This window comes from Ambystoma mexicanum, chromosome 5q (genome assembly GCF_040938575.1).
Source record: "Ambystoma mexicanum isolate Mex_15411 chromosome 5q, UKY_AmexF1_1, whole genome shotgun sequence".
Lineage (NCBI taxonomy): Eukaryota > Metazoa > Chordata > Amphibia > Caudata > Ambystomatidae > Ambystoma > Ambystoma mexicanum.
In genome coordinates this window covers 700,089,939-700,107,800 of record NC_090933.1, presented here as the reverse complement: position 1 = coordinate 700,107,800, position 17,862 = coordinate 700,089,939, and the positions used below count along the sequence as shown (strand labels likewise).

The window sequence follows — 17,862 nt, the reverse complement described above, 5'->3', positions numbered from 1 at the left end:
CCTCATTAGGAGCGATTGGATGGGCGCCTGCACATTGTTCAGCATTAACCCTCTAAGGGCAGGCCGCTGCTCGGACTTCAGACAGAAAGGAAAGCCTCACGCGCTTCGGAGAGAGTCGGCCCGGGAATTGAACTGCAGCCGTCCTTAATCACAATATGCAAGGGTTCATCAGAGAGTCCCCACTTTCACACCTGAGACCATGTACTTGGGGGCAGTTTAGGCACGCAACATTAGCTGGTGGTGGCAGGCAGCTAGGCAGAACCAATTAAGTGTAGAAAATGGCGCCACTTGGCGAGGGGATTGCGGGCAGCGAAGTGCGGCAAGCCACAATCGTGCCCCGAAACTATTAAATATAAGCACCGAGACAGGCCAAGAAAAACGAACAGACGTGCAGATGATTAACAAGAAAATGTAGTTCCAACCCAGACACCAACCCCACACTGAACAGCACGCACACACCACTATCCTCCAATGCCTCCACGCTCCAACATAGATCAAAGCCCCGGATTTTATACAAAAATGCAGTATCTGTGCAAACTCGCGGTCTGACCACTTTGACATCCCTTTCACACACCACATCCTCCACCCCTGCAAGGCAAACCACACTCCTTACACTCACAGCTCGCACACCATTCATACCACCTCCTCACCCCCCAACCCCAACATACTTCTCAACAATGACCACTCCATCACTCAACCAAATGCCCCCCTCAAAAACCTGAACCCCCCCACACAACCAACGACACGAGCCATGGTTCAGTGACCCCCTTCTCTCCATAAAACAATAGGCCAGATGCTTGGGAAAAGAACATGGACTCCCCCGCACCAGAAAACCCCTCAAAGAGTGTGGATCCAGATACAAGATACCCAGAGGCAGTGCCAACACAGCCTATGCCTCCAATGCCTTTAATTCGCCCCCAATTGCACGCAAAACCTATTCAAAACCAAGTCGCTCCCAAAAGCACCATCCACCCCTTATACGACCCCCACCCACTTCACATGCTACCCCAACATGTACTACTAGAACTTGAAAGTACACAACATTAGGCAAGCCTTCTCCTCCACAGACTATTACTCCCTTTACTCCCAAAACCTCCAACACATGAGACACAACCCACCCTATCCACCAAGATGCCTCATCACGGGGTGGCCAAAACAAAATCTGCGCACAACCTAGATGTCGCATGCCAGCGCAGGCCGTATCCAACTGCATCCCCATTCTGGCTCCAGTGGGTCAATATTACCAACTCCTGTCTTTCAAAAGGCACCATGCTCCTACACTCAAAATCAGACCAGTTTTCCACCTTTTCAAAACACCATCCCTTGACACACTCCCTGAAAAACTACCGTCCCATCACAAACCTGCCAGATTCATGCAACGCTTTGTCGCATGCCAATTCCAACAGCACATCATCACAAACAACCTCCTCAACCCCTTCCAATCCGGTTTCTACCCCGGTCACAGCAACCGAGACCGCAACACTTCACATCCTCGATGACCTCCACAACATCACTGAGAAAGGAGAGAGCCCTTCCCCCTACTCCTCCAACATTGACCCCACCAACCTCCTAAGCATCCCATCCCACAGAAGGAAATTCCCAGGCACCATTCTCAACCCGGTTACTACCTTTGTCAGTGAGAGGGCACACATCACTTCCATCACCCCTTGCTATCAGCCAAGTGGGGGCACCATAAGATCTTCCCTGTGCACCCTTAATTCCTCGGACAAACTCTTAGTAGCCACAACATCCACTTAAATATGTAGATGACACACATTTCCAAATCATCTCCCACTCACAACTCCACATACTTAGAACCTGTCCACCATTGACATCCGGACAGCCACCCACTTCCTCAATGTCAATCCATGTAAAAAAGAATACCTTCCTCATCTACCCCAGGTACAATCCCGGCCTCACTCCCTGGATCATAGAACTCTCCAAGGACAACCCACACTCAAAACCAGTAAGCCACAGACCACATTGCTGCCATCGCCAAAGCATGCAACCCACAGCTGCAACCTTTTTTGCAGAACAAAACACACCCTTCCCCTGGACGGCATTCATACCGCAGTCCAGGAACTAGTTCTCTCCAAGCTGGACTATGGAAACTCAATCCTCACTGGCCCCCCCCTCACACAAGCCATACAGAATAAGCAGCAAGACTCATTGTGCACTTACCCATATACATATACACACACACACACTACTTCCCACCTCTTCTTTCAACTTGGCCCCTTCACTGGAATACTCTTCCATTGGTAAAGCATTCCAATCGCTCGCGATAATCAAGACCAGGTGATTACGAGATAGCCCTTTATTTCCCATCTCTCAATAACCTCTCTGCCTGCGCTACCCCCCTCCCCCCGCTCCATCTCTCCACTTACCCTTTTCATTGGAATTTTCTTTCTGCAATCCAATCACTGGAACTATTCAAGACCAGACAATAGCTCCACCTGTTCCCCAGTGCTCCCTGCCCCTGTGCTGATCTTCCCCAATAACAACCCTACGTGCCATACCTGGATATGAACCAAGCAGTTCGAATTTGTACCCATGTATATAGTATCCCAAAACCTAAAATGTAACATTCCACAACCCATTAACTACGAGGCTCGCCCCACTAACACAATACACGTTAGCAGGTAAACTAGCCCTCTATGGGACTTTGTGTGTTCTCTGACTGCTTGCCCTATGTGTGGCACTACTGGCAGAGGGGAACTTCTGCTTTGTTGCCAGTGATCTACAGGTTCTGCCATCCGATGCACACTTGAACATTGGCACGCAGAGTGTGTGGTTGCCGAATTTTTATCCATAGCACTGATGCAAGCTTGCAAGAGGCAATGCAGGAACATGTCGGACGGATATGCGTAGCTGCATGGCAAGATTGGCTGGAGAGGAAAGGAAGGGCCAGTGGAGGACTGCCAAGGGATGAGGAAATGGCAGAAGGAAGATGGGATGGACAGAATGGATGAAGAATACGGAGTACACAGGAGGAGGACTGCCTCTCAGGAACAGTGCTCACATGCATAGCTTTCCCGCTCTCCCTAGATTTGGAGGGATTATGTACAAAAGGTAAATAGGAAAACTTAGGACAGTGGAATGGCAGGTAGAAAGAGCAAAAATACATTCAGCAGGAGAGCGAGCAAAGAAATGGACAGAGACCAAGGTGTGAACACAGTAATGGAAATAGTTAAAAGTCACGGCTAACCGTGCTCCCAGTGGGGAGAGACGGAGCCGTTTGCAACATCTTGATTGTGTAAGTAGAAGATCTTCAGTGCACAACCTCTCGCCTCTTCGCCATTACTGGAGAACTATTAAGGGCAGCGAGCAGCCATTCTTTACCAATGATCCACAACCTTGAAGATAAGCCTGCCGTTCCATCCACAAAATTGGACAAGGAGGTCTTATAATTCACTTGTATTCTAATCTGTTTGGATCCCTTCTGGTGTACTAGCGGTGTGGGGTTGATTGATGGTTTAGAAACAGATATTCATCCCTGGACCACTGGTGCCCCGGAAGTTGATTCGTCGCACATTCCATTGATGGAAAGCGAGATCAAACAGTATGTGGCTCGAAGGACAGTCATGGGATGAGCCACATGGGTGCATTTGGCCAGAAATTATGGTTTGGAAAAGAGGAATGGAGATCGCTCAGAAACAGGGTCGATAGAATGGCTGACAAAGAGCACATAAACGACCCACAAGGGCAATAAAAGGTGGGGGGCAGAATACCAGACCGGCAGGTGTTCACTGGTTGACATGATCAGTTTTCAGTATGCTGTGAGAAGCACAGTGACCCAGTGAAAGAGGATGGTGGCAAATGCCTGGCAGGGTCAGGGCAGAGCGGGACAGACACTGGCAGCACAAGGGGGGCAGGGCACAGGCAAAGGACCAGATCTCCTCCTGATGACACTTGAAAGGTAGTCTCATGGGCAGGGTGAGAAGTAAAGAACTCTCAGCCAGTGAAGGCACCAGTGCAGCTAGATGTGATGGGGTGCACTCACATGGCAACTTCCAAGACCAGTCAGGAAGATAGTGACTTGCCAAAATAAACATTAAGCCTACCAGAAGGAACGTAACCCACCAACAACTTCCGGTTTACCCCCCCACCACTCACCACATGCTCTTCAACCACGCCAACAGCTAGACAAAACCCACTCCCCCTACCAAAACAATCACAACTCTACACCTCTCAAATCAACTTTGAAACCTCGGCCAACGCATCCTGATAAGTCAGCCACTCGAGGTCTCCCATTCAGAAACAAAATGCCGACAGTGTACAAATCACCATACGCCTAGAAAAAACCTCCCACAGATGCCAGTTGCTCCTGGTTCTACACACACCAGCAGTTAGGCACAACTCATTATCTTTTCCCTGTCCTCCCATAACAAATCCACCCTCTTCTACTTTCCCAGTAAATGGCACTGGTGTTTGCTACAAACCCCAATAACATAACGCATCGAGGGCATCCATGTTGTGCTGTGAGCACAACATACATTTTTAGATGCAGTGGCCGGCACCCACAGCAGTTCAGTGTACCAGTACACCAGAGTAAAAAAAAGCATTCCAAATGCAAAAGAGGCAGCATGTACGATACAATACAGCAATGCTGTGTGCCAGTGGCAATGACATCAGTACAATATTTGTCATTAAAGGGAACTGGATATAAATATATATATTTTTTTAATCAATCATGGACGTCACTTAAATTAGCTTGGATGTGTGGACTAGTGGGTTGCTACCTATGATGTTAATGTGAGTCCTGGTAGCACGGTCATTGTGGGCACTTCATGTGCATGTCCGTTTCTAAAGTAACACGCTGCATATTTTAAATGCTTAAGTTCCGGGGCACCTAGGCTGCCCATTACAGGGGAATAAAATATATTTTAACTTCTACGTGTGTCCGCTACCTTGCGCAGTCACCAATGTGGCAGCATGCAAAGGCAATCCACAAAGCACGGAATGTCGTGCCGATGGACCTTCAGCGTGCGCTCGGCCACACTAGAGATGTAGCCCTTCTACACAGAACACACACACACAGCGATGAACGCCCCGCAAAACCCCCACACACAGAGCCCGCCTATCATCGATCGTGGAAGGAGGCCTAGGCACCGTTTGTATGAAGTAGTTGTACAATGCGGCACATTTTTCAGACAATGTTGACCCAGAAAGTTCAGTCACCCTGACTGCTCTGAGCAAACATTGGCAGCGACGTGTTTGAATAGTGCACCCACAGTATGAAACTGGAAAGTCTCTGACAATTGCACCTCAGTGCTGGTACATTCCATACCAGCCAGCAAAGTTCTCAGCCGCTTCATCTAGAACGAGCGCCATGTTCAACATTCACAGTCAGCCACAATCCACATGCCTGCTTTAGTTAGAAGACCTCAGATAGGGAGGGGCCCTGTGAAGAAGCAGGACGCTACTAACAGGCGTTGCTAGCGGGAGCCGAGTGGGTTATAGCCCTGTGTCTTTTGGTTGTAGCCCTGGATAGAAGCTCAGGAGCTACAACCGAAAGGCTAACTAGCCACGAGTCCCGACAGTCCCGACATTGGCGTAGCCCCAGATCTTTTCCAGAGCAAGCAACACCCCTGCGCGGAAGCACCCAATTCTCAATCTCAAAAGTACACGGGTAATAGGAGTGTGAAATTGAGGATAGAGGAGAGGGCAATGTGGGCGGAACTGTTGATATATGGAGCAGTGCTGTGGAATGTAGTAGGGCAATGTGGGTTGTACCAGTGAATATTGCAGGACTGCACCGTGAATGTTAGTGTACAATGTAGAAGAGTAGCAGTGAACAATGTGTGCATCATGAAATGGGGTATTGACAGGGTCGGACTGCGGCATAACATTGTCTCGTGCACCAATGAAATAGTGGCCCACCGTTGCAAATGGAAATTCATTCCTTTTGTGGCAGACTGCTTGAGTAGTACCCAAGGCGAGGTTTTTGATTAAATGTGTTGCAAATTGTGCATTTGAAATAATAGTTATTCAGTAACACTGGTCAGCATTACTAGCCGCATGATGAAGTAACTAATCAAACTGGCAGTGGCCCACTTTGACCAAAAAACAGTCCTGCACTAGCAATTTGTGTTTTTCATTCTGTCATTGCCCTATTGCCCTATTTGGCCAGTCCGAGCCTGGGTACTGAATGTAATGGAGGAATATTCCAGCCCTGGCAGTCACCTCTGTTAACTAGCCAAAGACTATCCATGACCTTTTTCTTGTGCAGTGTGTGGCTGTCCATGTCCTGCGCAGTCTGCTGCACAGCACATGGATGACCACATCCAAGCGGAACCTGCTATAATCACAGGCCGTGAATTTAAGTGGGAGCTACCAGCCGAGGTTAAGTGATTAAGGTTTCCTTGGCTCCGCTATTAGCAGTGGTCCAGTAATCAGATGAAATCACAGGAGGGGTAGCGGTGTAGACAGGAATACATGTAATCTTGAATAAAGGCATGGCCCCAAAGAGATATTAAAATGTACTTTCCATCTCTTTAAAGGTAAGGAAAGATTTTGATGCAGGTCACATGGGAGTAATGATGTTCATACAGTCTTTAGGACAATTGTGTATGCATTATGCATGAGTTTAGTGCAATTCACTTGATATTGACCTAAAGGTGTCCACCCAGACTTGGTTGCGTTTTTGTCAGCGAAGCTCGAGTGCTTTAGCTCCTGAAGATGAGACGGTGATATAGATGCAGCTACTAGTCCGTGCCGGGGCCTGCTGCATTCATTGATGGTACAAAGGAGCTGCGGCTCCAGCGACAAATCTAGTTAAGGCAGTCCTAACTATGATGAACAAGATACTGGTGAACTTAGTGGAATTCAGGCACGACAACAGTGGCATCAGATCTCTCACATGCTGGGTTGCAGGAGAGAGGTGAACACTGGTTCTGTTGTCCTCCCTGGTTGTACCCTTGGTTACGCTTCATAACTGCAAGCCCTAGCTTTGTAAATGCAGGCGGTCAGTTACTCGGCATCTTATTACGTGTGTTCGCACCTTATTGTCATACCAGAGTGCACAGAGACCCGGACAGGCATTTCTAGTGGATACACAGTGTAAAGGTCCCACTTTTCTGTAGCTTAGTTACCTGCTTGGTTATCAGCACAGCTCAGGTGCCTTCTTTCCAAGTGCTTTGCAGAAGTGGTTGCCCACTTTAGAATCCTGGAAGCTCAGGTGTTTGCATATCAGGCCAAGTGTCCAATAAAGATGCCGTCATGGAACCAGATATCTTACTCTGGTCTTGGTGCACCAGACGAGGCTGGCCGAATATAGTATCCAAGAGAGACCTTTCCAATTCAGGCATTTATTTCTGCTTCCTGGGGAGGTGGACAAGTCAAGATAGTGTTGACTCACACGATAGAGCGCTGGTACAAATATGAGGCTTACAGTGTCCATGACAGACACAAATTGCGCAAAGCGTGGAAGCAGCCGGAGGATTTAAATGCTTAAGGGAGCTAGGAGGAAGTGTCAATAGCTTTTGGTGGATGGAGTCTTCAGCATTTTGTTGAAGGCCGGGGCAGCTTGTAGGTTTTGAGCTCCTTTAAAACTGGACCATGTAAGATAAAAGGGTGGATACGTTATTAAACCCTGAGCAAGGAGGTGCAAGATGATTAGAAAAATGCCAATCCATTCAGCCTGCATTTGCAGCTATTGGAGCAGACATGGATTTACCAGCCTCGAGGGATTTTTGTGCCTGTCCCGATAGGAGCATGAAATACAATGAGATCTGGATCATATTGCCAGATGGAACTCGAGGAAATGGACAGACTACTTGCCTGGCCAATAAGGGCCCATTTTATTCCATTTCCTCCAGTTGAAAGTGAAAATGTGGATAAAAGAGCAGCTCGTTGCGCCATCATAATTAACCATTTTTGAGCATCTGAGGGTGTTCATTGCTTGCCACTTCAGTTAAACAACGCAGGAAATGCACAATGATGTCCTGTGCTAGAAGCAATCCACTAATGCTGCCCTCCAAACCCTCCTCCCAATCCTGCAGGCGAGTGCTATCTAGGCACTTAATCAATCCCGCACAAGAAAGGTGGGGCGGTTGATCACCACATAGCAGCCCCGACCCAGGCCTCGGAAGGAAGAAAATAGAACCGGGTATTATTTGAATGGTTTACCACAGTTCCTAACCCCCACTTTGGATTTGCCTCAATCCGAAAACAAGTATCTGCAAGAGGTCCACAGCAGGAGGGAATCCTCCAAGCTTTTACAGGGCATAGCGCTCCACAGCGGTAGCAGTGGAGACTGTCCCGATGAAATTAGGAACCCCCAATTAAATTAGGACACAAAGTCAGACCCGACAAAACAAAGCTGGACACTGAAACCAAAGGATGACTCAAAAAGGAGGTGGATGAAGCCAGGACACACCAACTATCAAGCAAAGCCCAAAGGAAATGCACAGACATGCCCGATGGAACACAGAAGTCAGAATATACTGGAGATCAGAAACTGAGCTGTAGGAATCCACACGTTTAGCGGGACGGGCCAATGCAGGAACCAGAATGCAATAAAGGAAAACCAGAAAACAACCGGGAGCACAACAGGGATGAAGGAACTTGCTGCACAGTTTTTTGCTATTTTTATAACACTCCCTTTATTTCTGGAATCAAGAGAGAAGAGGTCAAGCATGTGCACATGCAGGTCAATAATTCCTGGGGAAAGTGGTGTTTTAATGATACCCAGATTGCCTGGCACCATGAACAGAAATCCTCCCTGCATCACTGATTCCAGTGAAATGGACACTACATTCACCAGCACCACAGTCTCTAATCTTTCCTTGTGAAGTCTCTACCCTTCCCTGCATGTGTTCACCGAGCCAGGAGGAGGTTGGCATGGAATGTTAGTTTGCCCAGGATCCGACACTGGCAGACGTCTCTTGTCAGACGAGAGGATAGACGGAGGGATTACTTTATGCACGCAGGTGACATCAGACATGGCACAGGTTATGGCAGGTGATGGGCAACATGCCACTTATCTCAGAAGCCCAGGGCTCAAGTCGAGGGTACACGCTGGTGGACGGAGTCCACCCACTTTTCTTAGAGGGTGGACTCAGTCCCCCCTCCCCAGCTAAAAAGAAAAACATTGATGTCCTCTTTGAGTTTATGAATTAAAACCGACTTCGGGTATCGAACCACAGTCGTCAGGTTTGCAGGCAGGACACTTCACCACTGCACAATGAAAAATAAAACTAAAGGTGAAATATCACATTTCGGTACTGCAAGTTCCAGGGAAAACATTTGTACTGGTTCTTGGAGTTTAACATGCACACCTGTTACCGTTTTCAAAAACACTATCAGAAGAAAATATCCTCTTGTGGTTTTGTGCGTGTGTTGATTTTCTGAAAGGCTAATGCCATTCGTCCTGTGCAATTTGGGTGGTTATGCAAAGCCAATTTAATGTGCAGATTTCACCTGGACATGCTAATTTCTGGGGATGTCACAGTTTGTTGATGAGTACCCTACTTTAATTTTTACCACTTGACCCCCTGAGAAGCCAATATGAGATGCAGAGCAGCCCGTCACCTCACCATGGTCTGCAAACTTGCAGTGACTTAGTTTAAAGTAGTGCGTGGGGAAAACTGAGCATGCGCTCCACTGAACAAGTGATGTAGTCTAGCATCGGTCACTTTTGCCATTTTTGCAGGATTGTTATGTGCAGCTCTGCAAGAAAAGAGGATGGGTTGTGGAGCTATCGTGGTAAAAGTGTAGGCAATGGCAAAACCTGACGTGTTGATTAGTGACGAACAGTGCTTGCATGTTACTATGTGGTTTGTGCCAGTGACACTTGGCTATATGTCTTATATGGAGAGGAAAGCCCAAGATCTAGGGCATGACAGCACTGGAGACCTGGAATAGTCGCTGAGAAGGTATGGGAGAGATCACAATACGTAGCAGGCCATACAATAAGCTCTGTGCAGCTCGGCCGTGTTGAACGTGGAGAGGTGGTGCAAGTAGGCATACATCTGCTGTGAATGTCTATGGCTGTGGGGGTGGGGATTCTGTATATGTAGTGAATGGTGCTACTAGATTGAGAGGTGAGTCTGTTAGTTGGGGAAGGGAGAGGAGGTTTGGAGTTTTTGAAGAGTCATAATCAGGGACGTCATTTAGGGGTCGCCAGAGGAGGTCTCCCTTGCGACCTCTGGTCTCCTTTGCGACCTCTAAAAAAAACGTTTAAAATTTTTTTGTGATGCAAGCTCCTGGGCTGTGGCCAGCACCATGTGGCTCTTTACTTCTGGAGTGGCTGGCTTTCTTGTTCAGGTACCTTAAAAAAAAGAACACAAAAACAGGAGAGCCACAAGTCTAATACTTTCAGCACTGACCCTAAATAAGAAAGAATAGGAATACCAAATAATGTGTCTTTCTGGAAGTCTATACCATAATTGCTTGACTCATTAAAGGTTTATTTCAGGCACACTTCAGGGGCTGAGTCACTGATTTAGTCAGTTCTTAAACGCCTCAACTCAGCCTTTCATCCTTCTGAGGTCGATAAATGAGTACCGACACAGGTTGGGTGTATATTTTTTCTATATAAAGCGCTTAAGCGTAAGTGCTATATAATAACACATCATTATCATTCGGCCTTGGATGTCTGCTTGCATTCACTTTTAATTTGGTAATATGGGCCTATACACACTGATCTTCATGATACATATGGCGATCCATTCTTGTATGAAATGTACATCACATTATAGTGATATCGTAACCATATTTCTTGTAGTGTACAATGCTATGTGATGCCACTTCCTGTTTTGTCAATGGGTAAAAGGTCGTGTTCCATCGTTTCACGCGATATCACTTCGGGGTAGAGGTCAAATGATATCACTTCCTGTGATGTCATCATGGGTCAAGGGTCGTGTGTTGTCACTTCCGCTACCCCTGGCATTTTGGTGAAATGACATCCCTGCGTATAATAGCATTGTTATTCACCAGGATGAGCTATTCTTACTGCTATGAGCTTCATTATATGAAATACTGACCAGACCGAGTCCAATCTCCCAGGTGTTCTTGATTTAATCATTGTGCACTGTTGTAGTGCTTCGGTCAATGAGACTGGTCCAAAAGGGTCCAGTCCCCATTTCGTCCTGGGTGCTCAGATTGGTCTTTGCTCTGATCGATCTTTGGGTCGAGGTTTGTGATGGTTATTATTTTGGAAAAGTGTGAGTGGTCCACCCTTTGGGGTTGTGTTTCATACTCCATCACAGTGTTTCCAGTAGGTCTATATTTCCAGTCTGGGCGGGCTATCAGGTTGAAAGTTTAAGTTCTGGTGCTAATGAATAGCATAGAGATCATAACTATTTCTCAGCTTACTGTGATATCGTAAGTGGCATTGGCTGGGATGTCAGACTGAAATGGTTAAACCTGTATAGCGTTTTTAATATTATCATTACCTATGTCTCAAGACAAATCTTTAAATACACATACTCCTTGGATAACATTACTCCTTGAACAATTGATAGTTTTAACTTTGATTTTTTTTCTCTTTGAAATCTCGCCTGGGGTGCATACGGACTTGAAAACCTAAACGGCGTACAGACTGGATGCTAGGTTTTAAATTCCTGCGAGGCTGAGGTTTTTATACATTGAGGTTTGGGTAGAAGTCAAAAACTAGGACAGTGATCCCTGAAGTGCCAGTCATTCATAAACTCTGCTTGTAACAGTTGGCACTGTCAGGAAATCTGGGGCGCTCCACACATCCAGCAATGTCCACGAGGCAGTTGAAAGTCTCTGTACTGCACCTATCGCTTTCAAATAATTACAGAGAGAGGCATTTGTAAACCGCATTCGAGGTTTCATAGTCCTGTGACTGGCATTCTCAAACTAGCGGCTGGCAATACCCCAGCTTGGAAGGTGCATGCACAGACTTGCAAATAGAATCGCGTTTCCCAGACGCCCGGTTTAAAGCTAGCCAAGAAGCCCTCAGAGCGATTATTGCAAAGTAAATTGCAGGAAGCTTTGCTACAACATAGCGATGAAGATAATCACCAGCTTACACGAGGATAGGTCATCAAATGTGAATTTGACGAAATGGCAGCATACAAAATGGTGGCCGTGTCCCTTGTGTTACCAGAAGGAACTCTCAACCTCAGGCCAACCTCCCGTACGATAAAGCTTAGAAGGCACATCTATTCCATGATGGTCTGGGAATGTGGCTCGGCCTTTCCTTGGTCAGTTTGCAATCCCAGGAAACGCCTCCTGACCCCCCCGCCATATCCCTCGGCTTGCCTACAGCAGAAGTGCCCGCCGATCATCACGGACAGATTTCTTCTTCATATGCAGCCGACTTCCAATAGTCTGTCGCTTTCTACGTTTATTTTCTCCATCAAATTTACTCAGGATACCGGATCCCTGCCCTAACCACCTGCCGTACAAAAAAGGCTGGTCCAATTTTGGAAGATGACGTGGCTCTGCAGTGAAGTCGGCCATTCATGAAAGCTGGTCACCAGAGGCCATTCATAACAATGCATACCTCCAAGTGACCTAAAGTGATCCCTTCTCACTGCTGATTTGGTTTCCATGCAGTCTGGAAGCATGTGTGGGATGTGAACAAGAGTCCGATGGCCGCATGTTTCACACTACATTCTACCTATGACCTGAAACATAAAATCAATCTCATTTATAAAGGTGACCAAACCAGTGATAAAATAAGTGCAGTTTATTGGTCGATATTAATTAATTAGGACAACTCATTAACCAAGCACATGCTTTTGTTTTAGAGAGAAAAAAGTAGGTTAATGATATCCTTGCTGGTAACATTTGTTGGCAAAACACTGCAATAGTTATGTTGCAACTCTACAAAGTGACCCTTTAGAATGGAGGAATTTGGTTAATTTTAAAATTCCTTTCTCAAGCAAAGTGTCTTTGAAGTGCCCCAGCTGAGCTCAGCACTGTGGGGCCGTATTACAACTAGTGCAGAGTAATCTAAAAGGGATTAATGAATGAAGAAAGTGGGCAAGTAAGATGGCCACAGGGCTGTGTCAAGAAAAGGAAATGGCACTGGAGTGGAGAAAAACGAAGGTACTGGATACTGCTCAAACTAAAAGGACATACACTCCAGGCAGGCAAACCCTGGCCCGTGTACACACACACAATCCTTGCAAGCACATGCACTCCAGGCAGGCAAACCCTGGCCCGTGTACTCATACACACAATCCTTGCAAGCACATGCACTCCAGGCAGGCAAACCCGGGCCCATGTACACACACACAATCCTTGCAAGCACATGCACTCCAGGCAGGCAAACCCTGGCCCGTGTACGCATACACACAATCCTTGCAAGCACATGCACTCCAGGCAGGCAAACCCTGGCTCGTGTACACACACACACAATCCTTGCAAGCACATGCACTCCAGGCACGCAAACCCGGGCCCGTGTACACACACACAATCCTTGCAAGCACATGCACTCCAGGCAGGCAAACCCTGGCCCGTGTACGCATACACACAATCCTTGCAAGCACATGCACTCCATGCAGGCAAACCCTGGCCCGTGTACACACACACACACAATCCTTGCAAGCACATGCACTCCAGGCAGGCAAACCCTGGCCCTTGTACACACACACACACAATCCTTGCAAGCACATGCACTCCAGGCAGGCAAAACCTGGCCCGTGTACGCATACACACAATCCTTGCAAGCACATGCATTCCAGGCAGGCAAACCCTGGCCCGTGTGTACACACACACGCACACAATCCTTACAAGCACATGCACTCCAGGTAGGCAAACCCTGGCCCGTGTGTACACACACACACACACACACACACACAATCCTTGCAAGCACATACAATCCAGGCAGGCAAACCCTGGCCCGTGTACGCACCCCACCCTTACAAGCACGCGTATTCCGGGAAAGAAATGCCTGGGTCATTAATACAACGCAAGGTTTCAAGACATATAGCTCATTCTTAGAAGGTACTTGCATTACATGCAACCAAAACCCTGGGGTCTACACCCCTCTCAAGTGTAGAAAGTACATACACTATGCAAGCAAAACATGGGTACTCTGCACACCTGAAGCTCTGAAGGCACACACTTTCCATGCAAGCCAGAAAGTGGTATTACATCCTTCTCACGCTTTAAAAGCACACTGCACGCAAACCACCGCGGACGCTTCATGGAGCCCAAGCTTAAATGCCTGATACTTCAGTGCAAGCAGTACCTGGGTACTCTGAGATGCTCAAGCGCCTCGAGCGCAAACATTATATTATTAGCATTACAGACATACACACCTCCTCCCACGAATCTGCGAACTCCATCCTCCACAACACAGGGAGCAGCTACAAAATCCGTTCTCCCGCTCCAACAACCCGGGTGTCTGTACTAGGAGCATGGACTAGGATTCCCACAGCCTTGGGTGTTGAGGGAAAGCAGTGTGCTGTGTTTTGTAAATGTGCATGTTCTCTTATTTAAATACAATGTCCCGATTCCCAAAACCTTTTCTGCAGACAATGAAGGAACACGCTAGCACTTTCTCTTCATTTTCACTAGAAAAGGTTTTGCCAGATTCACAAAAGGCATCTTCCTATGCGCATCATAGATACACTTTGCCCCTTTCCTCTTTTCACATTTGCACAAATCCAAGGGGGAATTGAGCCTTTTTATGCGTTTCAAAAGTGCATGCCTATTTTAAAATGTGTAGAAACCAAAGCATCCCCAGCACCCGTTTGGCACAGGGGGTCGCCCAGTTCAGAAATTGGTCATTTTTAACACATTCATGCATTTTCGATTAACAGGGGAAGCAGCAGTCTTGCTTGCATTTTTATCACTTAGAGGAATAGAAGTGCCTTTTCCTTGTTTTAAAGTCCCGGTCAGTGTGCTATACGGTCACAGTGGTGAGTGCTGCCGGATATTGTATGATTAACAGCCCCAAGCAATTCACAGGCCATCTTTGTGAATCAGATGAGCTATGCATTTCTAAAAATCAAGAAAGTTTTTAAAAAGGGCACCCTCTGCACTTTATTTCCTTATGGGATTGTTCAAGACCCTATATATCATGCACAAAGCTGTCAGGGGCCTGGGACCTCTACATCCAGCTTTCCCTCCCTAAATACCTCCGTGCCAGAGTCCTTCGGTCCTCTGGCTCCAACTCTCGGCAGGTCAAATGTTTTTCTCCAAGCAGAGAGTGGGAGGTAGATCCTCTCCTGGGCGGTTTCCTTCCTCTGGAATGGCCTCCCTGTCCCCTCAGACTTGAGCTGGAACTTCTTAAGTTCCGGAAACTTCTCAAGACCTTCCTTTTCTCCTCCTATTTCCCTCTCCCCCTCCATTGCTGAAGCTCCCTCTGCTGGTGCGACTGGTCCTTTCAGACTCAGAGGGGCCAGACACCCCCTGCACCCAATACCAGTCTCCCTAGCATCCCTTGCAGGACTTGGCCTCAGGCTTTCATCCCTGGACTAGCCCTAACCGGGACCCCCTGTCCACTGCATTCATCCTCCCTTCCCACTCTTGGTCGCCTGGCACTTGCCTTCTCTGCCCTCCCAACACCCCACTCCTGCACTTCTCCCCCTCTGCACTCACCACCTTTCTTTGCACTTGCAAAGTAGGATTGTCACATGGCCAATATAACCGTTTGTTGTTCTACTTCTTTCTCCATGTCCCCCTCCACCACGCAACTTATCTTGTGGCGCCTGGAATCACATGTGTATAGGCGCCATACAAATGTCCAATAAATAAATACAAATAAATCGGGCACAATGTTCCATTCCAGGATCCACAGAACCCATGCACCCAGTTGTCCTTCATCGTCTGCTTGTTCACTCCTTTCAATATTGCATGATTGTTCAAATAAAATGCTGTTGTTGTGTCCCTTCTCACTGCAATTTCACAGCCACAATGGTTGTTAAACCTTCCATAAAGTCAATGATATGTCCATGGCATGGTCATTGTTCTGGACACTAGCCAAAAGCCTTAAACCTGGGGTTTCGTGCTGCATCTTTAAAAGTAAACGCCAGAATATGGCTCAGTGGGAACCCGCATTGACACACCATTGAAGTAAGTTGTACCTGGCCATATCTTGATATCCGTGAAGTGTTCGTGCAATTGGTGCATTTTCCCAAATAACTTGTTTGCATTTCTCTTGCCATCTCCATTAGATTTCACCGTTTTTCCAGTTTCTCTGTTGACAACCTCAACATGAAATAAAATCAATCTAGCTTGATATTCAAGATGGCCAGATGTATCATCGACCGCCCCAATTTTTCAGGTGCTGTTGGCACCAGCCTATCCACACTCACTGTCAGCGATAGCTCCAGGTATTCCTCACAAGCGTTCTCCTTTCTTAGGAACAAGAAGTCTCTCCCAGGTAGTGCACCACCTGCTTAGACCCGACATGTATCTTGACTATGCACAACAGAAAAGAGCTGGAAATGGAAAACTAGGAACAATGTAACAAAGCAGCCCGTATGTATTGCCCCTCGCCTTCTCAATGCAGATGGCTACTCCAAAGTGCTTAAGTGTTAAAAATCATTGTGGTGTGCTCTCAAAAGGCAACATAGTGGCTTAATGTCACGTTGCCATTTCAGCACCTCTTCTTCACCAATTCAGTCACCACATTGAGGATGTAACACTTCTGCAAGGTACTCTTGATCCCTTGAATCAGTTCCCGATCCCGCTGAAGGGCCAGCATTGGTGAGGAATCGGTCTGAATCACCTTTGCTTTCTTGAGGCCAGGCCTTCCATGGCCAAACATATTTTCACAAACTCAAGACGTGCCTCCATTACACCAGTAATTAGACCTAGCTTGAACAAAAGGCACATTACAATGGTTTGTTTGGTCTAGCTGTTGACTAAGTTGTTTGTACATTTTCTGGTGACGCTGCTGCTCTAATTAGACCGCATGGCTACAAAAGATTTCTTTTGTGATAGCCCTTACTCTGTTTGCTCTTGAAAGAAAGAGTGGAATAACCCTCGCCGCTCTTTTTCAAAGGCACAGACGTTTTTGTTGATGCTGTTGTGGTAGACATGGCAGGCAAGTAAAATTAAGGCATAACTATAAACAAATGCAGGCTGTGCAGCACATTTAAAATGTGAAATGTAAAAACAAAACTGTTTTATTGTCGCATTTATATTGTCTTCTGAATTCACCAGAATGACTAATGGGGTCGGTCGAGAAGTTATCCGCCGTTTAAACGTTACGAATTAGAGTGAAGAAAGAATGGACCGATTCACAAAGCTATGGGAAAAAGCAATGACTTGAGCAAAGCAAAAACTGAATATATAACTAATTTGCAATTGTTTTCCTACCCATTACACTAGGTAACATGTGTAATGTAGCGACTGCATACAATCAGAGGACAAAGTGAGAGGGAACAGAGTTTCACTACTTTTTCTGTAACAGTTGCTGTATTTTTTTTTTTTTACAACAATTTTCACCATTCTGGACTGTACCATATGTTCACTCTACTTAATTCCCATATGCAAATGTGTGAGGTTGTGAATGCAGTGGCTATGGACAGGTCATTTAAATGTAGTAAAGTACCAATTTGTATTTGCCTCGCACAGGTTTGGATTTTAAAAAATTATACTCCGGGATTCTTGCACTCTGTTCTGAATACATATGTCTGCAGTCATCTCAGAATATGTATGTGTAGCTTTGATAAACATGTTGTGGGTAACTTTCAATGTGCGTGTGTGTGCAGTATTCTATCCACATGTGCCGCTTTAAATGAACTTGTGTACAGCTTTAAATACACATGTGTATGTGCGTAGCTTTCAATGTTCTATCCAATGCCTACAGCTCTCTACATTTTTGGTTAGAGATGAAAATGTAGAAGAATTAATTTGAGACAAGTCACATATGCCACAGTGCCACCTAGCAACCATCACTGGAATTTCACCTCCAGTTCAGAGACA

At 46.6% G+C, this 17,862-nt stretch overlaps 1 protein-coding gene across 4 annotated transcripts in view; it reads right to left on the bottom strand.

Moving 5' to 3' along the window:
- The window catches only part of SULF1 (sulfatase 1), a 323,346-nt gene that overhangs the window by 182,820 nt on the left and 122,664 nt on the right, over positions 1-17,862 (bottom strand). The window lies entirely within an intron of this gene.